At 45.3% G+C, this 25,395-nt stretch overlaps 1 protein-coding gene across 5 annotated transcripts in view; it reads left to right on the top strand.

Annotated features, from left to right (window-relative positions):
• Nucleotides 1-25,395, top strand: part of CNKSR3 (CNKSR family member 3) — a 106,179-nt gene that overhangs the window by 13,039 nt on the left and 67,745 nt on the right. Inside the window, exon 2 of one of the 5 annotated variants that reach the window (XM_086318419.1) lies at nt 3,844-3,935. The exons of the other annotated variants lie outside the window; for them this stretch is intronic. The gene's annotated coding sequence lies outside the window, so the exon portion shown is untranslated. The remainder of the gene's footprint in view (nt 1-3,843; nt 3,936-25,395) is intronic. 5 annotated transcript variants of the gene reach the window in all.

The following is a 25,395-nucleotide window of genomic DNA, read 5'->3' as shown; positions in this document are numbered from 1 at the left end:
CAGGAAGCTCTGTTTTAACCAATCTGTCCGTGATTCTGGTGCCGGCTAAAATTTGAGAACCACCGATGTTTACCACTCGTGTGGAACCATAAATGATGTATGTCAGACCATCCTCCATAATTCTTGTCTCCAGTTGGTTTTCAGCTAGTACATAACGGTTGATTAGGAAAGAGAACTTTTCTAGCAGGGACCATTGTTACGTATTTCGGTAGGTGCGTCAAGGCAACGAGGTCTGTAAGCATCCTTTCCACAGAGTAGGCAGGGAAGGGTCAAAGCCTTTGCACCTCTGGGCTCCTAGCTAGTTGCACCACCCCAGGCCCAGGGGATCCTTTGGTTGTGTAACTCACCCAGGTGAGTGTTCAGCCCCAGGAAAACACAGAATGAGGGGAATGTTTTATGGCCAGGCAGCACCTGTTTAGGTTTTTGTATGGGATTTCCAGGCCTGGTGCTCAGGCAGGAGCAGAATGTGACACCTCCTCCCCCATTCCACTTTGAGGGAGAGAGGATAGTTTTTCTTTTTCATTGAGCGGGCTGGTTTTGAACAAGCCGTGCAGTTGTAAAGGGTAGGGAGGGAAAGAAAAAGCAGAAAACAGTGGCAAACATGTTGCAGTCCAAGGTGAAAAGCTCTTTTGTTTTAGTCCATGGACATGAGTCAGTGCAGTTTGAGAGCCCCCTCCTGCAGTTGACAAACGCCCAGAGAATCCAGAAGTAAAAAGCTGCTACAGAAGTGAACCCTGAGGACCAGGGGTGGTGCTGAGACTTGCAACAAGAGTTGCAGACTTAGATGCCTACAGGGGCCTGGAGGCAATGTCAGAGATTGAAATGTGGGGGCAAGTGAGCAATAGGGAGTGGTGGAGACTGTGGCAAACCCCAAGATACATGTGCTACTCAGTCTCTGCTGACCATGAACCTACACTTTCCAGAATCTTCTGATTTTTTGGTTGTTCTTTTTGTTTTCGAATGAAGCTGGCTGTCTGGCTTTATTGTGTCATTTTCCAGTTTTTAGGAATCTGTCAACATTTTTTTTTTTTTGGCATGGGCTATGGGCTAGTGTGTTGATTCTCCTGCAGATAGCTGTGGTGCCTACTCAGTCACTCAGTTGTGTCCGACTCTTTTGTGATCCCATGGACTATAGCCCTCCAGGCTCCTCTGTCTATGGAACTTTGCACACAAGAATACTGAAGTGGGTTGCCTTTTCCTACTCCAGGGGATCTTCCCTACCCAGGGATTGAACCCATGTCTCCTCCATTGGGAGGTGGATTCTTTACCGCTGAGCCATCTGGGAAGCCTGTGGACAGTTGTGGTCAGATGTTAATGGTCTTAGTGAGAAAAAGACGTATAAGGTGTGAATACACTTAGCTGCATAGTGGTCCATTCATGATTTAGCAAATCTGTTATCTTTAATTTCGTGTTGCTACTTTATGAATTCTCTTATTTCTAGTATTGTAATATGTAATTCCCTACAAGTATTATTAAGCCAGAAATACCAATGCCTTGATGAACCCAGCAGACCATGGAGTAGTTACTCTTTAGTGTGAAAACAGGAATTTGGCTTCTCTTGATTGAGTTTACTTTGCCACTGGATTTGTGGTATTGGTGCCTGACAGAAAGTGTTTTTGTCTGTACAGTAAGATTTTATGTATAAAATAAAACATATACCCTGAAATAAGGCATTTGCTCCTAACTTCTCTGTGGGCTTTTGTGGTCATGTTTGAAAATTTACCAGTCTACTCAAGGTCTTTCTGTCTTCCCGGTGTGCTGAATTGGGAGACAGACAGGGAAAGCAGTAGTCAGTGCTCACGCTGGGGCAGTACTCACCCCAAAATGCAGTCCACAAAACTTCACGACAAAGATTTCAGGGTATTTCAGCGTCCTAGCTTGCTTTGTAAATAAACAGTCCATTTGTAAATGAACAGTGTATGTATGTGTGTATAAACACACACACATAAATGTAAGTATACAGGCTGTATTTATAAAAATATATACACATATTCATCATGGATCATCTTTTGTTAAACTTTCATTAAGTGTTTATTTCTACTATTTATTCTTTTTGAAAATTTAAAATGAAAAAAATATATAGATTTCCTTTTTGGTACCAGTTCCTCTGCTTCATGCGAGGAACAGAAAGACCAATTATAAACGACAGTTTGAGAGCCACTGGCCTTTAGGAAGTTTGTTCTTAATTCAGTGGATAATGGAGAAGTAATACAGGGGTTTGAAAGAAGGCATATTGCTGGCAGAACTGTGGGATGTTGCCGGGTGGGGGTGGGCTTTGGATGGAGGAGTGGTTGGAGTCTGAGACCAGCTCCAGGAGGCATTTGATCTGGCCTTTTGGAGAGAGTTAAAGAGGCCTGTGTAAGAGCAGGGGTCTTGTGGGGGGTGGGAGGAAGGGCTGCTGAGAGAGGCATGGCCCATGAGCGGTCCTGAAGCCTTGGCAAGGTTGCTCTTGGAGATGGAGAGAAGGGGACCATTTGTGTCTCCCTGCCTTAGCATGGCAGTGCCACCCTGGAGTCTCTGGAATTCTGGGGAAGAGCTGCTTTGTGGGTTTGGGAGTGAGCGCACCTTACAGGGACCACCCTCAAAAGCCGTTCTGGTTTGTGGAGGAGACATCTTTTGCACGGGACCAGCATCTCGCATGATTCAAACACTCTGGAAAACAGAGTGCCCTCTCTCACGGCGGCACTCTGATCGTCTCATGTTTTAATGAGGTGTAAATATCATGCAGATTGGCACACAGAATGTGTTAAAATAGGAGAGTGTTAGTGGAAATTTAGGTCCTCCACCTTGAGTGTGAAATGATGCAATACACATGAATTTGACACCCTGAATTATTTCAGTACGGCGCAGTCCAAGACATGGCACACGAAGTGAAGTAGAGAAGATGAGAGTCCTACAGGACAGCATGTCGGTGGAGATACACAGTCAGCGCTCAGTGCAGAAAAGGCATCTTAGAGTAATCCCTTCAGTCTTGTTCAACGCTTAGTGAGATCAGCGTTTCTGGCTGCCATTCCTGTGTGGGTTGAGGAGCCGGTTCCCTGAGATTAGTGGCTCCTTTGCATTACAGCGGCTGGAAAAGCGCCAAGGGTGTGTAGGTCTTGTCCAGGGCCTGGCACTCAAGGGGATGACAGGTCTGTCCTCCACAGGCGTGCCATGACCTGTTTTCTTATTCGTCATTGGCTTTACCAAGCCTTAGAAATAGATATGATCTTTTCTGTGAGTTTCAGGTAAAGCTAATAGATTCTTTACTTAACAGGAACCACTATAATACGATGGGGCTTCCCTGGTGGCTCAGATGGTAAAGAATCTGCCTGCAATGTGGGAGACCCAAGTTCGATTCCTGGGTCGGGAAGATCTCCCGGAGAAGGGAATGGCAACCCACTCCAGTATCCTTGCCTGGAGAATCCTTCTGGACAGAGAAGCCTAGTGGGTTACAATCCATGGGATCACAAAGAGTGGAACATGATTGAGTGACTAACACCACCATAAAATGATGGGCGATCTTTCTTACAACATCTCGCCTGGTATTCTGCACACCTGACATTTCTCTTAAAATCTACTCATTTCTCAACTGTGACTTTTAAATACTAGCTGCCCTACCTGGTATTCTGAAATGACGCCACATGTCTTTCACATTAAGTGTAGCTCTGGAAATGAAGTTTTGGATGAAGTAGTGTCACTAGGCCATGTTAGGAGAAATACAACCCTAACTCTTTTGCATTTAACTTTTCCATCTATTAACTCGAGTGCCCTGTTAGCTGGCACGTGCACCAGGCTTGGTGAGGGTAGCTAGTCACCGGGCAGTCATTCAGCAGATTTGTATCGAGTGCCTACCCTGTACAGGTGCTGTTCTGAGAGCTGAGGGTCCAGCAGCGAAGAGAAGAGAGTGTAGTTCCTGTCTTCCCGGAGCGGACGTTCTAATGGGCAGACAGACAGTAAGTAAAACTTGTAGCATGTGGGTGTGGCACATGCTGCTGGCCAGGCCCACAGGTGGATGCAGGGGAAGTCAGGGATGCAGCGTTCGCTGGGATGACCAGGGGAAAGCTTTGGGAGGGCACCTCAGCTAAACAGGTGAAAGAATGTTCTTGGCAGAGGGAAGATGCTCTGACACGGGCCAGGTCCTGGCGTGTGGAGGGAGCAAGGAGGCCAGGGTGTCTCGAGCAGAGGGAGCCAGGAGGAGAGCAGCAGGAGATGAGGTCAGAGGAGAGCGGGGCCCGCATCGTGCAGAGCCTTAGGGATCGTTGTGTATGCTTTGGCTTTAATTTGGTGTTTGAGGAGCCTTTGGAGGGTTTGGAGCCAAAGAGTGATATCAGATGTATGTTTTAAGGTTACAGTGGTTGCTGTGTTGAGTCGACAGAAGTGAGCAAGTGCGGGGATCAGGGAGCTACTTAAGACACTGGGGTGGGCTTCCCTAGTGGATCAGTGATAAAGAATCCACCTGCCATTACAGGAGACACGGGTTCCATTCCTGGTCTGGGAAGATCCCACACGCTGTGGAGCAACTAAGCCTGTGCACTACAACTGTTGAGCCTGTGCTCTAGAGCTTGGGAGGCACAACTCCTGAAGCCCGTGCACCCTGGAGTCTGTGCTCTGCAACAAGAGATGCCACTGCAATGAGAGGCCCTCTCACTGCAGCCAGAGAGTAGCCCCTGCTCTCTGCAACTAGAGAAAAGCCCATGCAGCAACAAAGACCTAGTATGGCCCCAAAATAATAATACTAAAAAAAGACACTGGGGCAATAATCATCTGAAAGGTGATGCTGGGACCCAGTGGTAGCTGTGGCCCCTCTGCAAGAGGTGGCCATATCCTGGGTGTTGTGAAAGGCCAGTGGGTTTACCAAGAAATCGAGTGGTGGTATGAGAGAATACCCATGATGTTTTTGGTCTGGGGAGTTGGAAGGACAGAGTTGCTGTCCACAGAGAGGTGGGAGAATGTGGGAGGAGGTGGTTAAGGGAATATCCGGATTTGAAATATCCAGTGCTTACTGGTTTGCTGAATGAAGCCCGTGGTTGGATGAGTGTGTGTGCATTAATGGGGGAGCTTGGGACTAGAAAAACATTTGGTGGCCACTGGGGTATACATCGGAGAAGGAAATGGCAACCCACTCCAGTATTCTTGCCTAGAGAATCCTGTGGACAGAAGAGCCTGGTGGGCTGCCATCTATGGGGTCGCACAGAGTCGGACACAACTGAAGTAACTTAGCAGCAGCAGCAGCAGGGGTATATGATGTGGTGTTGAAATCTCTGAGGCTGGATGATATCACCCAGTGAGCGGGCAGAGGGAGACAAGAGAAAAGAAGAAATCTAGGGTATCCCCACCTTAACCAGTCTGGAGGAGTTGAGCAACCAGCAAGTTGCTGCCGGCAAATAGAAGGACATTTGTGTGTGTGTGGATGGGTGACGTACAGGAAAGAGTGATCAGCTGGGCCCAGTACTGCTGCTGGGCCAATAAGGGGAGACTGAAAGTTGACCAGAGTATTTAGTGTGTGGGAGATATTGGTGAACTTGACAGTTTTGGTTGGTTGATGGGTGCAAAAGCCTGAGTAAACTCAAGAGCAAATGGAAGAAGAGGCATTGATGTCCCGAGAGACCTCGCAGTGTTAAAGTGACTTCCCAAATGAATACAGCACTGTTTTAGTCTGAGTATGACTTAAGGGCTGAATGCATTTTAATTGTTTAAAATCTGTAACCATTTTTTGGAATAGATGACTGCTTGGTAACTAGATATTTGATGAATTAAGACATGTTTTGCCCTCCCTGAACTGGGTAACAGAACACTGTAGATTATGGAGTCTCTTAACTTTTAATACTAACAAAGCTATTCATTCACTGAATGACTATGGACCAGTGGCTTCTATAGAGAAGAGTTATTCCACAGAAACTCTCTCTCTGCTTCATGCATGCGTGCTCAATTGTGTCTGACTCTTTGTGGCCCCAAGGACTGTAGCCTGCCAGGCTTCTCTGTCTATGGAATTTTCCAGACAAGAAGACTGGAGTGGGTAGCGATTTCCTCCTCCAGGGGATCTCCTCCCCGGGGACGGAACCTGTGTCTCTTGCATCACCTGCATTGGCAGGTGGATTCTTTACCACTGTACCTCCTGGGAATCCCTTAAGTTTTTCCATATTTTTGTGTTATTTTTTGTTATTCCATAGTTTTGTGTTATTCCATAGTTTACCCACTTAGGTAGAAAATATTTGTTATGGATGGACCCAAGACCTCGGAAGAATCCCTTGTTGGTGATACTCACCTTCATATAAGATTTTTATGAATGTTTTGAATGCAGTGAAATCATGTATGAAAGTGAAAGCTAAGTCGCTCAGTCGTGTCTGACTCTTTGCGACCCCATGGACTGTAGCCGCACAGGCTCCTCCATCCATGGGATGTTTCAAGCAAGAATACTGGAGTGGGTTGCCATTTCCTTTTCCAGGAAATCGTCCTGAACCCGGGATTGAACCTGGGTCTCCTGTGTTGTAGGCAGACGCTTTACTGTCTGAGCCACCAGGGAAGTCCTGAAATCATGTATAAATGACGTTTATTACAGCCTGGAGGTGGAAGCCATTTGTTAGCAGGAGAACTGGTGCAAATAGAGATAAACCAGTCAACTTTAAATGTAAATCATCAAACATTCATCAAGCACCTATCCTTTGTCTCTAGTAGGTGCAGTGATGGTGTCCCTGTGTCTTTGGCATCTTCTGTTGAGTGGAGTTTACAGGCAAGCCCATAGGCACTTCAGCTCCAGGCCATCCTAGGAGTGCAGAGGAGTAATCGAGTATGTGAATGGGCACAGCGTGGAGGGCTCTTGGAGGAAACCACATTGAAGTCCAGACCTGTAGGATGAGCAGAAGGTAGCCAGGCCTAGAGGAGGGAGGAGAGGAAAGAGAGGAGGGGAAAGAGAAGGTTTGGGAGAAAACTGGGCGACCAGTGAGGCATGGCATTTACTTGCAACTGAAAGAACTTGATTGTGCTGGGTCTGTCCAGAGATGGTGTGGCGAGAGATGAGCCTGGAGGAGTGGTGTGTGTGGCGTGGGCTGCGTCCCCAGCGACCTGTTTATGCTTCTGAGCAGGTGGAAGACAATGGAGGACTTTATGTCTTGGAGTGGCCTTCCTTTGGGAGGAAGTGTGTCAAGTAGATGGGGAAACAATGGAAACTGTGACAGAGTTTATTTTCTTGGGGTCCAAATCATTGCAGATGGTGAGTGCAGCCATGAAATTAAATGATGCTTGCTCCTTGAAAGAAAAGCTATGGCAAACCTAGACAGCATATTAGAGAGCAGAGAGGTTACTTTGCCGACAAAGGTCTGTCTAGTCAAAGCTGTGGTTTTTCCAGTAGTTATGCATGGATGTGAGAGTTGGACCATAAAGAAAGCTGAGCTCCAAAGAATTGATGCTTTCAAACTGTGCTGTTGGAGAAGACTCTTGAGAGTCCCTTGGATTGCACGGGGATCAAACCAGTCAATCCTAAAGGAAATCAATCCTGAATATTCTTTGGAAGGACCGGTGCTGAAGCTGAAGCTCCAATCCTTTGGCCACCTGATGCGAAGGGCCAACTCATTTGAAAAGACCTGATACTGGGAAAGATTGAAGGCAGGAGAAGGGGATGACAGAGGATGAGATGGTTGGGTGGCATCACCGACTCGATGGACATGAGTTTGAGTCAGTTCGGGGAGATGATGAAGGACAGGGAAGCCTGGCGTGCTGCAGTCTGTGGGGTCGCAAAGAGTTGGACATGACTGAGCACACACGAAATGTACGGGAAACCCTTGAATCTCAAGGAGAAATAGCAGTTAAAGCCTTTGTACAAAAATTAACTTGACTTCCTGGGTATTTATTTCCTTTGATCTGTAAATGTGAAATAGACCAGACTTTTATAGCACAAGGGAACATAACTCTTCATTAAAAAAAAAAGAAGTTATTAAAACATTGACTTGATTGAAAAAAGAGATAGGAGTTGGGCAGCAAGGCAGTGGGAGAGGGGAGGAGGTGGTGAGGATTGGAGGGGAAAGGCGTCTGAGGAGGAGGAGGGGGCCGGGGAGCAGGAGGAAGTGAGGCTAAGGGGGTGTGGCCTGGAGGTCACACCTCAAGCTGTGGGTGTTCAGTGTGTTATCACCTGCAGTCTGCTGCCCGTGGCTGATTAATGATTAACGATCCGTCCTAGCTCTGATATAATGTAGTCTTTATGTGAGTCAGAGTTTTCACTCTAGTGGGTGAGCTAAAGCAAGAGCGGAGTTATTTGTAGGAATTTACGCTCTAGAAGTGGTCATAATGTGACCGCCTGGGTGGGAGAAGAGTTTTGGGGGAAAATGGATACTTGTGTGTGTATGGATGACCTGCTGTGCTGTGCACCTGAAACCTGGGGCTTCCCAGGTGGCACTAGTAGTAAAAAACCTGCCTGCCAACGCAGAAGATGCAAGAGACGTGGTTTCAATCCCTGGGTCAGGAGGATCCCCTGGAGGAGGGCATGGCCACGCACTCCAGTATTCTTGTCTGGAAAATCCCATGGACAGAGGAGCCTGGCGGGCTACAGTCCATGGGGTCACAAAGAGTCAGATACGACTTAAGTGACTCAGCATGCACACACACACCTGAAACTATTACACTGGTTTTCGATTATAGTCCAATATAAAATAAAAAGTTTTTTTTTTTTTACAGTAAAACCTTGAAAAAAAAGAAGCGGCCATAAATATCATCCAAGGGTTTGCAAGTCTCCCCATCCCTGCAACCCAAAAGTATGCTGGAGCATGTAAGAAATACTGTCCCCTACTCCCGATTACAGTTTTAGTTTGGTGCAGTTGATCACTGAAACCTTAACAGTACATACTACGAACATTTCAGATGCAAGCCCAGATGAATCACACTGGCTCTACCAGAAGCGGCTGCATGGGTATTCATTTCTGAGGTCCTGAACTCTGGAAGGACACGCAGATTATACTTAAAACTAATGGGACTTGATTATGGTAGGGTGAAGAACAACAAATGGGGACCCACCTCTGCAGGGCGTGGCTGCCCTTCCTCCTGCTCTGCATTGTTCTGGGTGGTGGACGTGGCCACATCATTCCCAGGGTTAAACATATACCCAGTTCTGGGAAAGCTTCCATCTTCAACAGTCCACAGTGATCATTCAGTGGAATGTGGTTTTAAAAATAATTTAACAAGGTAAAATTTTAGTTTTTAATAGTTACCACTTAAAAATCCCAGCCAGTTTTTCTGCTTCTATCCTCCCTGCCTGCTTCCCTTTGATTTCTGAGTATGGGGATCTCTTCGAAGATCTTTACAGCTTTTACTGTAATCAATTTCACATCCTTCACTATATGTTTTAGCAATTGGAAGTTCTGTAATATCAATTCTTTTTGCATCACTGAAGGTGTTCCTGTTTCTCCTTCGTCTTAAAAAAAAAAAGCCTTAGAAGGGATATTGCAAAAGTATTTTATTAGCTGCTGTATAGCACTGGAACTCTGCTCAATATTTCGTAATAACCTAAATGGGAAAAGAATTTGAAAACAGATACTTGCGTATGCAAAACTGAATCACTTTGTTGAACACCTGAAACTAATAAGACATTGTTAATCACTTACACTTCAATATAAAATAAAAATTAAAAAAGCATTTTATTAAGGTAGCATGTATATAGATACCTTTTTCCTATTTTCTGTTTTAAAACTAGTTACCTTGAGATAGTATGTAATGTTCCAGTTCTGCTATAGAAATTCCAGCTTCTAAAATCATGTTATAACGAATCAAGGAGAAAAGGAACATTTATGACCAACTAATGACAAAAGAAAAGAAAAGTACAAATGCCTAGAAGCAACCATAGAAATTCAGGGAGAACGCAAAGGAACTAAGGAAAAGCTCTCTTATTAAAAGTAGCTGTGGTAGGCTTCCTGGAAGTGGTAAATGCAGTGAAATCAATCTTTTGTAATGACATAATTGTCATCAGAATATCTGAAAACAGTCTTATGGGTTAAGGAAGGTAATTGGGCTTCCCAGGTGGCTCAGCCGTAACGAATCTGCCTACAGTGCAGGAGATGTGAGTTCAACCCCTGGGTCAGGAAGATCCTCTGGAGAAGGAAATGGCAATCCACTCCAGTATTCTTGCCTGGGAAATCCCATGGACAGAGGAGCCTGGTGGGCTCCATTGGGTGGCAAAGAGTTGGACATGACTTAGCAACTAAACCATCGCCATGAAGGTAATTATCATTCTTGCTGGTAACTATGCTTCCCTGATAGCTCAGTTGGTAAAAAAAAAAAAGAATCTGTCTGCAATGCAGGAGACCCTAGTTCCATTCCTGGATTGGGAAGATCCGATGGAGAAGGGATCAGATGAGATCAGATCAGTCGCTCAGTCATGTCTGACTCTTTGCGACCCCATGAATCGCAGCACGCCAGGCCTCCCAGTCCATCACCAACTCCCGGAGTTCACTCAGACTCAACGTCCATCGAGTCAGTGATGCCATCCAGCCATCTCATCCTCTGTCGTCCCCTTCTCCTCTTGCCCCCAATCCCTCCCAGCATCAGAGTCTTTTCCAATGAGTCAACTCTTCCCATGAGGTGGCCAAAGTACTGGAGTTTCAGCTTTAGCATCATTCCTTCCAAAGAAATCCCAGGGCTCATCTCCTTCAGAATGGACAGGTTGGATCTCCTTGCAGTCCAAGGGACTCTCAAGAGTCTTCTCCAACACCACAGTTCAAAAGCATCAATTCTTTGGCACTCAGCCTTCTTCACAGTTCAACTCTCATATACATGACCACAGGAAAAACCATAGCCTTGACTAGACAAACCTTTGTTGGCAAAGTAATGTCTCTGCTTTTGAATATGCTATCTAGGTTGGTCATATCTTTCCTTCCAAAGAGTAAGCGTCTTTTAATTTCATGGCTGCAGTCACCATCTACAGTGATTTTGGAGCCCAGAAAAATAAAGTCTGACACTGTTTCCACTGTTTCCCCATCTATTTCCCATGAAGTGATGGGACCAGATGCCATGATCTTCGTTTTCTGAATGTTGAGCTTTAAGCCAACTTTTTCACTCTCCACTTTCACCTTCATCAAGAGGCTTTTGAGTTCCTCTTTACTTTCTGCCATAAGGGTGGTGTCATCTGCATATCTGAGGTTATTGATATTTCTCCCGGCAATCTTGATTCCAGCTTGTGTTCTTCCAGTCCAGCGTTTCTCATGATGTACTCTGCATAGAAGTTAAATAAGCAGGGTGACAATATACAGCCTTGACATACTCCTTTTCCTATTTGGAACCAATCTGTTGTTCCATGTCCAGTTCTAACTGTTGCTTCCTGACCTGCATACAAATTTCTCAAGAGGCAGATCAGGTGGTCTGGTATTCCCATCTCTTTCAGAACTTTCCACAGTTTATTGTGATCCACACCGTCAAAGGCTTTGGCATAGTCAATAAAGCAGAAATAGATGTTTTTCTGGAACTCTCTTGCTTTTTCCATGATCCAGCGGATGTTGGCAATTTGATCTCTGGTTCCTCTGTCTTTTCTAAAACCAGCTTGAACATCAGGAAGTTCACAGTTCACATATTGCTGAAGCCAGGCTTGGAGAATTTTGAACATTACTTTACTAGCGTGTGAGATGAGTGCAATTGTGTGGTAGTTTGAGCATTCTTTGGCATTGCCTTTCTTTGGGATTGGAATGAAAACTGACCTTTTCCAGTCCTGTGGCCACTGCTGAGTTTTCCAAATTTGCTGGCATATTGAGTGTAGCACTTTCGCAGCATCATCTTTCAGGATTTGGAATAGCTCAACTGGAATTCCATCACCTCCACTAGCTTTGTTTGTAGTGATGCTTTCTAAGGCCCACTTGACTTCACATTCCAGGATGTCTGGCTCTAGGTCAGTGATCACACCATCGTGATTATCTGGGTCGTGAAGATCTTTTTAGTACAGTTCTTCTGTGTATTCCTGCCATCTCTTCTTAATATCTTCTGCTTCTGTTAGGTCCATACCATTTCTGTCCTTTATCGAGCCCATCTTTGCATGAAATATTCTTTTGGTATCTCTGATTTTCTTGAAGAGATCTCTAGTCTTTCCCATTCTGTTGTTTTCCTCTATTTCTTTGCATTGATCGCTGAAGAAGGCTTTCTTATCTCTTCTTGCTATTCTTTGGAACTCTGCATTCAGATGTTTATATCTTTCCTTTTCTCCTTTGCTTTTCGCTTTTCTTCTTTTCACAGCTATTTGTAAGGTCTCCCCAGACAGCCATTTTGCTTTTTTGCAGTTCTTTTCCATGGGAATGGTCTTGATCCCTGTCTCCTGTACAATGTCACGAACCTCATTCCATAGTTCATCAGGCACTCTATGTATCAGATCTAGGCCCTTAAATCTATTTCTCACTTCCACTGTATAATCATAAGGGATTTGATCTAGGTCATACCTGAATGGTCTAGTGGTTTTCCCTACTTTCTTCAATTTAAGTCTGAATTTGGCAATAAGGAGCTCATGATCTGAGCCACAGTCAGCTCCTGGTCTTGTTTTTGCTGATTGTATAGAGCTTCTCCATCTTTGGCTGCAAAGAATATAATCAATCTGACTTCGTCGTTGACCATCTGGTGATGTCCATGTATAGAGTCTTCTCTTGTGTTGTTGGAAGAGGGTGTTTGTTATGACCAGTGCATTTTCTTGGCAAAACTCTATTAGCCCTGCTTCATTCCGTATTCCAAGGCCAAATTTACCTGTTACTTCAGGTGTTTCTTGACTTCCTACTTTTGCATTCCAGTCCCCTATAATGAAAAGGACATCTTTTTTGGGTGTTAGTTCTAAAAGGTCTTGTAGGTCTTCTTAGAACCGTTCAACTTCAGCTTCTTCAGCGTTACTGGTTGGGGCATAGACTTGGATAGGTGATAACTATAATGTTATAAAAACATAGCTAGGCTATTTTTCTTGTAAAAGAAGACTTCATTCATAGACCTTGTTATAATTGTTGGTTTTGTTTGCTTTTTATAGATCCAAAAGTATAATGAAAGTGACATTGTTGCAGTGAGATGTGAAGAGTAGAGTTGTTTTGTTTTTTGTTTCATGCAGTTAATATTCTTTTTCTCTTTTAAAAAATAACAACACAGTTTCATTCCAAAGCCCCATGACAGGATTAACATTTGCACTTGAGGTGGTCAGGCGTGGTGTTTTTCTACTCAAATGAGGGCCTGCCTGTGCAATAAAGCTCTTTGGTCAGCACTTGGATGGGGGAGAAGGTAAAATCTAACAAAGTTGGAGTCAGCTTTTAAAAATCATGGCTGTCGATGGAATGTGTTTACTCTGTAAGTAATTGCCTGTGGTAGAGGAATAACTGTTTTAAGGAGTTTGCCTGGAGAGAAAATGTATTCGTGTACCCATTCATAGCCTCCCTCTTTTCTGTCTGTTATGATTGTCTAAATTTGTGTGTTTGTGTTTGGGCCATTTCTCATCCTAAAAACACTTGTGGCTGCTCCAGCGATACATGGTGGTTAAGACCAGGGAGGGCTGCTTACGTCTGGATCCTCTACCAGTCACTTACGAGATGTGTGATGTTCACCAGTTTTTTGCCTTGTTTAGTCAACTAGCTTATTTTTATTTTTTTAAGTTTTTAGTTTGTTTTAGTTTTCATGGCCACACCACGTGGCATCTGGAATCTTAGTTACCAGACCAGGCATCGAACCCATGTCCCCTGCGTTGGGAGCTCAGAATCTTCACCGCTGGGACCGCCTGTCAACTAACTTATTTTTAAGTTTGGGATCACGCTGTTAGTAAACTCTTAGGGTTTATGTTGAGGATTCAGTGAGATAATGCTGGTAAAGTATTTCCCACAATAAATGATGAAATAAACTCTATGGCATATAGTCAGTGCTTTAAAAATACTCTAGCCCTTGTTTTGTTACATACGTGACAGGGATATCCTGGAGAAAACATTTTTCACATTTCTGAGAGAATTTCCCTGTGGCTCAGTGATAAAGAATCCGCCTGCAATGCAGGAGCCACAGGAGACTCAGGTTCAATCCCTGGATTGGGAAGATCCCCTGGAGGAGGAAATGGCAACCCACTCCAGTATTCTTGACTGGAGAATTCCATGGACAGAGGAGCCTGGCGGGCTACAGTGCAGAGGGTCGCAAAGAGTCGGACATGACTGAAGCGACTTAGCATACGTGCATGAACACATACTCTGCTTTTGACAAATGGTAAATTGCAACTCAGTGAGGAGAATGGTGAAGAGAGAGACTGGCCCACACACCCTTTGGGGAGCGTGTTGATATCAGGTGGCACTGAAAATGGGAGATGCCAGTTTAAGATAGGGCGATTTATGAATCTTTCTCCGTAGTTATTCCACCAACGTTGTGTTGGGAGGCTTAAGAGCTTCCAATAGCAATCTGTAGGATATGGTCACAAAAGTCAGAAGAAAGGCTGTCACCGGCGACGGGCCCTTTCAGTTCGTATTTTCTGTTTTATCACAATCGAAGTCCACGACTTACTCCACTGCCTGCTCTGCTGTGGCATTTGATAACCAGTGGGTGTGACAGTAATCCCTGGGTGTGTCCCTGCCGTAGTGTGTATTCCACTGACTAATCATCTTCTGTCATCAACTACCTCCATTAGCCGCACATGGAAGGTGCTCCGTCTCGCCAAGCCCCAATTAAGGAAACCAGCCCAGTTTCTTCTTGGGAGCCAAGGAGTTATTTCGTAAGATGTGCTCCTGTAAGCACTGTGGGAATAGCTGTCAGCATGGTGATTGCTTGTGTTCTTTAGTCCCCAGGGTTGATTCCCTCAGTTTGAGAACCACAGAAAGTTGCAAACTTTTCAAAGGATTTTTAGGGTTACCCGTGCAGAGGGAGAAAGAATGGTCCCCATGGATCTCAAAGAGGCATCTTTGCAGGTAGGTACCTGGAGTGAGGTGGACCATGCTGGAGCAGACCTGGACTTATGGGCAAGACCCATCCCTGATGCTTCTTAGGCAGGCACAGGGGGCTAAAGAGAAAGCTTGGAGTTGACCTGACTTGCCTATTATGGGTAGAGTACTTTCTGTCAGGCTTCTTTGAGTGGAGGGAGTGCTTTTTGTTTTAGTCCATTTCTACTTGCTTCCAGAACAGGGTTTCAGCAGTGATGAATGTAGACGAGTTCTCTTAAAACCAGATAAATCTGTATCAGGCCCTTTCCCCCTTGAGAACGTGTGTGTTCAGTCGCTCAATCATGTCTGATTTTTCGACCCCATGGACTGTAGCTCTTGAGGCTCCTCTGTCCATGGAATTTCTCCTCTGTCCAAGAATACTGGAGTGGGTTGCTATTTCCTTCTCTAGGGTATCTTTCCAACCCAGGGATTGAACCCGCATCTCCTGCGTCTCCTGCATTGGCAGGTGGATTCTTTACTCCTGAGCCACCAGGAAAGCTGGGAGTATAAAGAAAAGGGTATTTTTTTTCCCTAGGGTTATGGTTCCAGTGGGCATCCCTGGTGGCTCCACGGTAAAGGATCCGCCTGCAGTGCTGGAGTCACAGAAGATGCAGGTTCGATCCCTGGGTCAGGAAGATCCCCTGGAGGAGGGCACAGTAACCCACTGCAGTATTTTTGCCTGGGAAATTCCATGGACAGAGGAGGCTGGAGGGCTACAGTCCATAGAATCGCAGAGTCGGACTCAACTGAAGTGATTTAGCACGTACATGTACTACCGTGCTTCCAGCACTCTGATTTTCATGTTTGTTTTTCCCCATTGCTGTCTAATATTGAGGGTTGGCAATAACCATAGGTCATGCAGTCCAAATACATGTTCTTTTGAATAAATAAGTTGTTTCATTTTAAAGCTAAAGAAACTGTGGCCCAGAGAGTCCCATGGCTAAGATGTAACGGCAGGACCTAGACTAGAAAGGGAATTCTCTGGATTCCCAGTTCTGGATGTTTCTGATTATAGTATTTCCACAACCTTACCCTAATTGCCCTCTACCCACAAATCCTATAAAATTGATAACCTTGTAGGTCCCACCTACCAGCAGTGGTGTGGAACGTCACTTGCCCGTCTGTATTGCAGTCGAGGGCAGTGAGCCTGGTTAACCATCTGTGATGCAGACTGAGTGTGGGCTTACGGGGGGTCCAGTGGGGAGGAGCTTTCCGTCTAGCAGGGAGGTGGCAATACTGATTATTATACCATATGGTGCAGTGCATTCAGTGATTTACAGGTGTTTACAGGTCCAGAAGCTGTACAGAGAAGCAGAGAATGCATTGTGTGTGTGTGTGTGTGTGTGTGTGTGTGTGCGTGCGTGTGTGCGTGTATTTAGGAGACAGTTGTTTGTGAAGGTTTTAAAGGATAAAGGGGAGTTTGCCGGCCAGATGGAGGTTGAGGATGGAGTCTTCTAGGTGAAGATTTTGGGGAACTAAATAGCAGTCCATTGGCGGCGCTGGAGGATGAACTGGGGGTGGGACCACGGCCGCCTGCAGACATCTCTAGGTGGTACTCACATTGTTCACTTCCTCCAGTCGGTTTCAGAATGGAGAGAGATATGGAAAGTTCATCAGTGACTCTCAGTTTCCTTTTGGGCTAAAGAACGTGAAGTGTCTTTGAATAGGACGGTTGGTGTGTGCGGGAGAGGCGGTGGCGAGTGTGGACTGCCGGGTCCCTGGGGGCTCTGTGGCTCCGGTGTCATCAGGGAAGAAGGTTCAGGAACAGTGCTTGGCTTTGGACTCAGAAAGGCAGCAGGTTGTGTCCAGAGCCTTCCTGCCCTTCCTCCAGGAGGCCGGTGGGTGAAGGTGTGGATTCAGGTTTACACGTTCAGCCTTTGGAACCAGACACCGTTGCCTTTCAGTTTTCATGGCTTTGGAGGAAACAGATAACGGGTGATAGGAAACAGCTGCTCCTAACGTGGCAGCCAGAAATGCAGCCTCATGGAGCAGTGTGGTCATCACGAGAATATTCATGCGAAGTCCTCTCTGATTAAACACTGGGAGCTGTGGAATGTGGCTTGTTTTTGTCTGTTTACCCCCTCCCCCCATTGTCTTTCTGTTGCTTGCAGCTTTTATTTTTATTCATCCAATAACACAGAAATGTTTCCTTGTAAAAAAATTTAAACAAGCTGACTCTCGATAATTAGGGTTTCTCTGGTGGCTCAGATGGTAAAGGATCCACCTGCAATGCAGGAGACCTGGGTTCCATCCCTGGGTTGGGAAGATCCCCTGGAGAAGGGAATGGCTACCCACTCCAGTATTCTTGCCTGGGAAATCCCATGGACAGAGGAGCCTGGCAGGCTACAGTGCAGAGGTTTGCAAAGAGTCAGACACGACTGAGAGACTAAGCTCACACACCAGATAATTAAAAAGTATATCTAACTTCCACCTTTGTGCTAAACCCTTTTCCTTTGTCAGAGTTGGGTGTGAGCACCTTCTAGAATCCTTTCTAGACGTTTACATACATGTTTATACAGGTCCATGTATAATTATTTTCATTTATGTAAATGGATTTACATATAGTTTGAATCTGATCCATGTTTTCTTTTTTTTTTTTTTCACATTTCATACTGTTTTAAAGGTCTGTCACTCTATTTAGATAATCCATTTTAGAAGTAATTTTTTTATACAATCAAACTTAATTAACTTTGTCAGGAACTTGGGAATGGAGGTATAGAGATCTGGGTGTCTTTTAGGAACAGGAGGTTGTGGTGGCTTATATGTTGGTGCCCAACAAGGATTCAGGATGTTTTATGGCAGACGGGCTGGCACCTGGCAAAATATCTTGGGTCAGCCTGACGGGAAAACTGATCTCCTGCTGTGAGAGTTTATTACTGTGACACCAGCTTGGTTTTAAGCACACAGTTGGTCTTTTCTTGCCAGAATCATATTAAAGTGAGAGATGGCCGATACAGTCTTTAAGATCTCTGACTTCATCGAGAGAATGTGGGACTTGACTCTTTCCTCAAAGCGTGCTTCATAATTTTGCAGAGCTTATTTAAGAGAAGTTGACCCAAGGGACAAGGGAACTTTGAATTATAACCCAGCGAACTGGGACCCAGAAATGATGAGAGGGAAACCTTTGGAAGGGGAAATGGGACCAGTCATTGTTATGATACATTCATGGGCTGCTGACATCATGGGAAGCAGTTGATGACCTCTTGCTAAAATTGTTCATTTGAGCTTGCCAAACCCAAACAGACTGTGGGCATTTGTGGCCGTTCCCCAAAGTACAGCAGCAATTGTCCCAGGAGCTGTTGGAATGCTGTCATTATGACCTCTGTGCATGTTGTTTAGACAAAGGGGGAAGATGCCTGCTCGGCTTGACAATTTGCCAGCCACCTGCTGTCATTCTTTTTCTTCAGTGCTTTGAAAGTGACCAGAACATGGTCATCAGGCCTCTTGTAAAAATAACAACATGGGCATGCGTAAAATCACAAAGTCCAAGACGCTGATGCATTACAGAGGACACATGGCAATGGGTGCCTATTTTCCTCATCTGTTTTCTTGACGGCATCAGTCTCTCATATTTCATGTGGCCAGTTGCTGCCTTAAAGGGAACATTCTAGAAGAGAGGTGGACTTTCATGGGACAGTTACTTAGATCTTTTACTGGAATTAGCTATTATCAAATAAGCACTGCAGTGACCTTCACATTTCTTGACCATGTGGGGCCATGTGGTGGCTTTATAAAGAAATCCTAATTTCTAGCTGTAAGGGAACGTGCATAGTTAACTATTTTACTCTGGTTTTCAAGGAAATTGGGGTTGGTGGGAGATAAAGAGGTTAGGAGTGTGGTATTCCGTCGGCTTTGCAGCTCTGTGGTGTCATGTCACAGTGGATGAGAGGAACAGGCTCGTGTGTTGTTCTTTGTCACCCATTGCCTTCCTTTGCTTAATGAAGCATCAGCCAGTTTGATCACATGAAGGACCAATCAGGGAGACAGCTCTGTTTGCCTGGATCCTTCCTGCTCTTGTGATCCTCCCACACTTGAGGGCAGTACTTGCCCGGGGAGGTCACACCACAGGGAGGGAGGGAGAAGGCTGAGCCAGCGTTGGGCGGAATGGAAAACCCTGTGTGGAGTTATCACTCCGGTGCTTCCTGGGGGGATAACCTTACACGTGGAGCCCTTCAGAGCGTGCTTCCTCATGTGCCAGTGGGGCTAATAAGGACTTCCCTGGTGGTCCAGTGGTTAAGAATCCACCGTCCACTGCAGGGGACACAGGTTTGATCCCTGGTCAGGGAGCTAGGATCCCACATGTCTCAGAATGACTAAGCTACTGAGCCTGGGAGCCTCAACCAGAGAGAAGCCCACACACCGCAACTAAGATCTGATGCAGCCAAAATTAAACAAATACGTATATGTTTTTAAATGGGGATAATAAGTCCGTTCTCTTCATCTGCCTCTCCATTGCTTCCCTGAAACTAGGTTCATCAGTATCGTTTTTCTAGATTCCATGTATATGCGTTCAACATATATTTGTTTTTCTCTTTCTGACTTACTTCTCTCTGTAGTAGAGGCTCTAGGTTCATCCACCTCACTACAGCTGCCTCAGATCAGCTCCTTTTGTGGCTGAGTAGCATTCCATTGTGGGGTTTCCGTGGTGGCTCAGCAGTAAAGAATCTGCTTGCAATGCAGGAGCCGCAGGAGATGCAGTTTCGATCCCTGGGTCGGGAAGATTCCTCTGGAGGAGGGCATGGCAACTCAGTCCAGCATTCTTGCCTGGAGAATCCCATGGACAGAGGAGCCTGGCAGGCTATGGTCCATAGGGTCGCAGAGTTGGACACAACTGAAGCAACTGAGCATGCCCGCCTGCGACGTTGCATGGTATATATGTACCACATCTTCTTTATCCATTCATCTGTCGATGGACATCTTGGTTGCTCTGTGATGACCTGGAGGGGTGGGCTGCGGGAGGGGAGGAGGCTCAAAAGGGAGAGGAGATATATGTATATATTTATAACTGATTATATGTATAATTATGACTGACTGATTTCTAGTACGGCAGAAACCAACACAACATTGTAAAGCAACTTTCCTCCAATTGAAAAAAGAGAGAGAAGAAAGAAGATGGAGATAATAATACATCATAGCGTTCTTCTGAGGATTAATCAGACCCTGGGAGTGAGTGCCCAGCTTATGTTACAAATACAGAAAGACCCAGAAATTGAACTTGTGATTTCTTTCTTTGTCTTTCATACTCCCCTGTCCTTAAATGAGATGGCCCCAGCCCTGGACATTCTGGTGCTTGGTTCTCATTCATCAGGGATAACTCTCTGTGATTTACAGTCAACAAAACGAAAGTTCACTTCTTTAAAAATCACCCTCCTGGAGTTGCAGCCATCCCGCAATCTGTCTCCCTCTGTTGCTCCCCCAGCCTGACCACTGCAGTGCAGTAAACCCCAGGTCTGTTCAAGGGAAGAACTAATTTTAACCACAGTGTGAAGGCATGTGGGGGTGGGGGAACCTACCATATAGAGTTACAGTAAGTTGCAAGCACACAATCTCAAATTATGACTTTGGCACAAATTTTACATTTGTAAGTCTCTTCCAGGTGCTTCCTCCAGACCAAAGACGATAGAATTCCACAGAAAAAAGACACTTGGTTATTTAAAAAGCCGTTTTGCAAAACATGAACACGACCATTTCACAAAGCCGTCACAGTTCTGAATTGCACATCTTCCTATTAATCTTTCGCAGGGGGCTCGATTTGTGTGGTGATCACTGTCAGCCCTGGTTTGACTCATGCATTCCTCGCGGCCGCAGTAAGATCTGTGTTTATGTGAAATATGGAAACGATTTCTCCTCCCTCTTTCTTCTGTGCTTGAGTTGGGATACAGCCGCTGAGTTGTTTTCCATTGTTATTTTTAAAGGGTCTTCAGTTTCAGAATTCCAGTCTGGGCTTGAGCGGGACAGCTGGCAGTGTGGCTTAGGCTGGTCTTCGTGCGATCTGGCCTTGGATCCGGCATCCTTACCCCAAAACAGGAGGCCCTCCTTTCTAAAACTCTGATGTGTCCAACCCTGAAAACAAAGTGGAAGCTAAAATAGTGGTAGAGAAATCTGCACTGATGGAAGAAGTTTTTTACCCTAAAATCTGTCTTTTTTATCAAGCCCCATATGTCTTGTGTCTTGGTCTCTGCTGTTTTTTTTTTTTGCCTTCTCCTTCAACTGCTTGGGTACCATGAGGATGGGGAAGGTATAGCCTGAGTTGTTACAGGTCCAGAGTTTAGTTGTACAAAGAGAAAAAACCAGAAAAAGAGTGTGTTTTGATCCTCCTGAAAAAGAAAGTTTTGTGATAAGGATTCCAGGCTATGAAAGAAAGGATTAGCTGCTTTCATTGGATCCAACACCACATTCTCATCGCATCGTTAGCAATCCTTGTAAAGTGTCTTGGCAAATAGGGGCGCGTCCTTCACAGCAGACTGTTTTTCCAACTGCAGATTTATAACTGCTTCATGTGCCATGACGCATGGCGAGGTGTCAAGATCATTTTATGGGAGGAAAACCCCCCAAAGACTGTTAAAGCATGCAGCTTTCAGGGGAAAAAAGAAGTCAGTTTTACAAAGACAGTTTTAAATAAAAGGGTATTGGTGGATTTATGCTTTGCTCACGGGCAGACCTTTTGAAAGATGACAGTGTAAAAGGAGGACATATATTTCATTCATTCATTCAGTGAGTCCCTAAGGTACTGCTGTCTCGAAGGGCCAGGTGCTGGGAGTGTAAGGATGAGTGTCATTTTGGCCTTTAAGTGGTGGTGGTGGCAGTTTCGTTGCTCAGTTTGCATCTGACTCTTGTAACCCCACGGACTATAGCCCGCCAGGCTCCTCTGTCCGTGGGATTCTCCAGGCAAGAATACTGGAGCGGGTTGCCATTCCCTTCTCCAGGGGATCTTTCCCATCCAGGGATTGAACCCGCACCTCCTGAGTTGCAGGTGGATTCTTTACCATCTGAGCCATCAGGGAAGCCCCTTTTACTCAGGAGTCAGAGGCATGAGTCAGAATACCTCGTCCAGATGGCAGGAAGTTAGGAGTGATGAACTCTACTGGGGTGGGAGGTGGTGGGTGGCTGGTGTCCAGAGACGACCTCATAAAGGAAGGGAAGCTTCAGGTGAATCTCAGAAGATCGGGAAGAATTTGCCAGATCAGATAGGAGTGTGGGAGGCATTGCAGGCAGAAGGAGAGCAAATGTGAAGGCGTGAATGTAGGAAGCAGCAGGATGTGTTAGGAGAAGGAACTCCAGCTCTGGGAGGCCTGAGCTGCCTGATTCGGGAGGCAGCAGGCAGGGGAGGGGCCTGGTCAGGAAGCCTGGGGGCTTACTTCCAAAGGCCTTTGTAGGTCACAGGGTCGTGCTGTTGCCTTCTGGACTTTGCTCCCCTCACGTGAGAGGCCTTCTCTGATTAGTACCTTTCTGATTTCCTTTCCCTGCCTTCATCCCAGCTCTTACCCCCTGACCTCTCATAGGCTGGTGTGTTTGTTGCCTGTGCCCCTTTGTTCAAATGGAGACCCCAGGAGAGCAGGGGCTTCCTCCTGTGTGGATGGCTGTGTCCCCAGTGCCGACACCAGTGATGTTACAGAGTTTGGACTTCATCCTCTGAGTGCTCAGAACCACTGAAGATGCTGACCAGGAGTGGGGTGGGGTCACACGAGTGACCGGGGTGTTGGGAAGAGCAGTGTGAATGTCACGTCCAGCTGATGACAGGTGAGGAAGGAAGCTCCTTGGTGCATACGGAGGGCAAGGGAAGGAAGCCGTGATCCTGCTCCTCGGCTGCCTTGGATGGGGCCCAGCTTTTGCTGCCCTGGTTAATTATCAGTTGGTGGTGCTAGTGGTAAAGAACTCGCCTGCCAGTGCAGGAAGCTTAAGAGACGTGGGTTCGATCCCTGAGTCGGGATCTCCTGAAGGAGGAAATGGCAACCCACTCCAGTATTCTTGCCTGGAGAACCCATGGATAGAGGAGCCTGGCAGGCTACAGTCCCTGGGGTCACAAAGAGTTGGACGCAACTGAAGTGACTTAACACCCACAGTATTGATCTCATTCTATAGCAGATGTTTTGAAACTTTAATAAACGTTACAGAGAAGCTCCAAGAATTTTCTTTTTCCTCCTTTACAACCCAGTAGCTGCCTGAACATTCCAATAGATGTCCTGATGTCATAATATGATAATGATAATCACTTTAATCACACTAATATGATAATAATCACAGTAGTATGGTAATCACTTTCTTTCTTTATTGATACTTCACTGAAGCATCTTTCTTTGAAATGCATGAATGCTTTGATATGAAATGAATTCTTTATGTAAAAATAGGTTTGAGGGCTTCCCTGGTGGTCCAGTGACTAAGACTTCAGGCTCCCAATGCAGGGGGCCTGGGTTCGATCCCTGGTCAGGGAACTGGATCATACATGCCACAACTAAGACCCTGGGGCAGCCAAATAAAAAAATAAAAATAAAAATAGGTTGATGTCAGAATATGGTGATCATTTATTTCATTTATTTATACTTCCGTGATAGATTTGAGAAATCTTAATGAATTATCTTTCTTTGAAATGCCTTGAATGCTTTAATATGAAATGGATTCTTTATGTAAAGATAGGTTTAGTAGTTTCAAGACAGCTGACCTCATAGCTATTTGTGTCTTGCAGTTAGATTGTCTGGAAAGTTAAAAAACAAGAAAGAGGACATTCTGCAGTTCTTCTGAGAGCATTAATATGATGTATCATCCTGTTGACTGGACTTGAGGAAGGAGTGAACAGTTCCCCATATATAACTTTTCCTGGTAACATAACTTCATCACTTTAAGACCTGGATGTTTATTTTTTTCTTCAACTTTGGATGAAAATTTTCCTAAAATTACTTACTTTCTTGTGTTCATAAGCAGAGTGTATTCAGCATTCCTTTCTTGGGAAAGAAGGAATTTTTGCACCATGATTGAGGCACATGGTTATTGTAATGATAATTGATTGGCTGAATATTCACTGGAAGGACTGATGCTGGAGCTGAAGCTCCAATCCTTTGGCCACCTGAGGTGAAGAACTGACTCATTGGAAAAGACCCTGCTGCTGGGAAAGATTGAAGGCAGGAGGAGAAGGGAGCTACAGAGGATGAGATGGTTGGATGGCATCACTGACCCAATGGACATGAACTTGGGCAAACTCTGGGACATAGTGAGGGACAGAAAGGCCTGGCATACTGCAGTCCATGGGGTTGCAAAGAGTCAGACATGACTTAGTGACTGAACAACAACAACATATTGGCCACTTGTGAGTCCTGACAAATGACTCCAGAATGCCAGGTTTTCAGAGTTACCATCCTTGTTTTTTAGGTAGTGGGTGCTCCCAGCAGCATACCCACGTGTGCCTTTCTTGAATTAATTCAACCTTCCTCTTGAAGCCTGGGAGACAAGATAGCTCATTTGCTTTGTAAAATGAGAGTAAATAGGCTGTGTGTGGGGCTCCGTCTCAGAAGACCTGGATAGGTCAAGTGAGTGGATTTTATTGCACAGACTTTCTCATATCCTTAAAAAAATATAGCTGTGATATACACTAAATCCTCGTTGCTTATCTATTTTATTTTATTCATTTATTTTTATTTTTTTGGCCATGCCACAAGGCGTGTGGAATCTTCGTTCCCCGACCAGGGATTGAACCTGTACCCACTGCTTTGAAAACACAGAATTTTAACCACTAGACAGCCAGGGAAGTCCTGACTTTATCATAGCTTTAACATTTCAAAGAAAGAGGACTCATTTTTTATTTTTCAAGTTTTCCTAACAAATAATCTATATCTGAAAAAAAAAAGATTATAATATTATCTCTTCCACTGTATCGACACTGGGTTTGCAAAGGGAAAGAAAAATGCCCAAGCCTCTTACAGTGTTTGTCCAGAGAACCCATTGCTTCCTTTAGGTCAAAGGTGTGTGAGATGAGGTCACTGGAAGTGTTTCTGTACTAAAGGTTGTCATCATCTCTGATGACTTTCTGGGCATCTACCATACATAAGGCACTGCGAACAACACAACACAGGAAGTGCCTTCTTCCTAGAGATTTAAACCCTAGTTTGGAAGAGCAAGTAGTGGAGAATAAACAACTGCAGCTCTTGGACGTTGAAAGGGGACGCAGCAGTGTGGTGTACCCCTAGAAAGACCAGGGCTGAACAGGAGACGTGTCTCCAGAAGCTTGACAAGACAACTCAGATGGAGCCAAGGGGAAGGAAGAGCCCCAAATAAGGCTCGGCAGCCAATCGGCCATGTCCATCAACAGGGTGGTGCATAGTGACCAGGTCAGCATACCTAATTAAAGCTTGTCTGCATGTGCCTGGAGGGTGGCGTTAACATCGAGGGCCACGGGAGTCAGAGGGAGGTGATCATGTCCACGTTGCACGGGGAGTGGTTCGTGAAACCTGCATGGAGTGGGAGGGTTTTTTTTGTTTTACTTTTTATTTTATATGGAAGTATAGAAAACTCCAGGAGATAGTGAAAGACAGGGAGGCCTGAC

Source organism: Bos grunniens, chromosome 9 (assembly GCF_055505025.1).
Source record: "Bos grunniens cultivar Pamir isolate PY7600 chromosome 9, Bosgru_T2T1.0, whole genome shotgun sequence".
NCBI classification, from domain to species: domain Eukaryota; kingdom Metazoa; phylum Chordata; class Mammalia; order Artiodactyla; family Bovidae; genus Bos; species Bos grunniens.
This window is presented reverse-complemented; position numbering and strand designations above follow the sequence as displayed.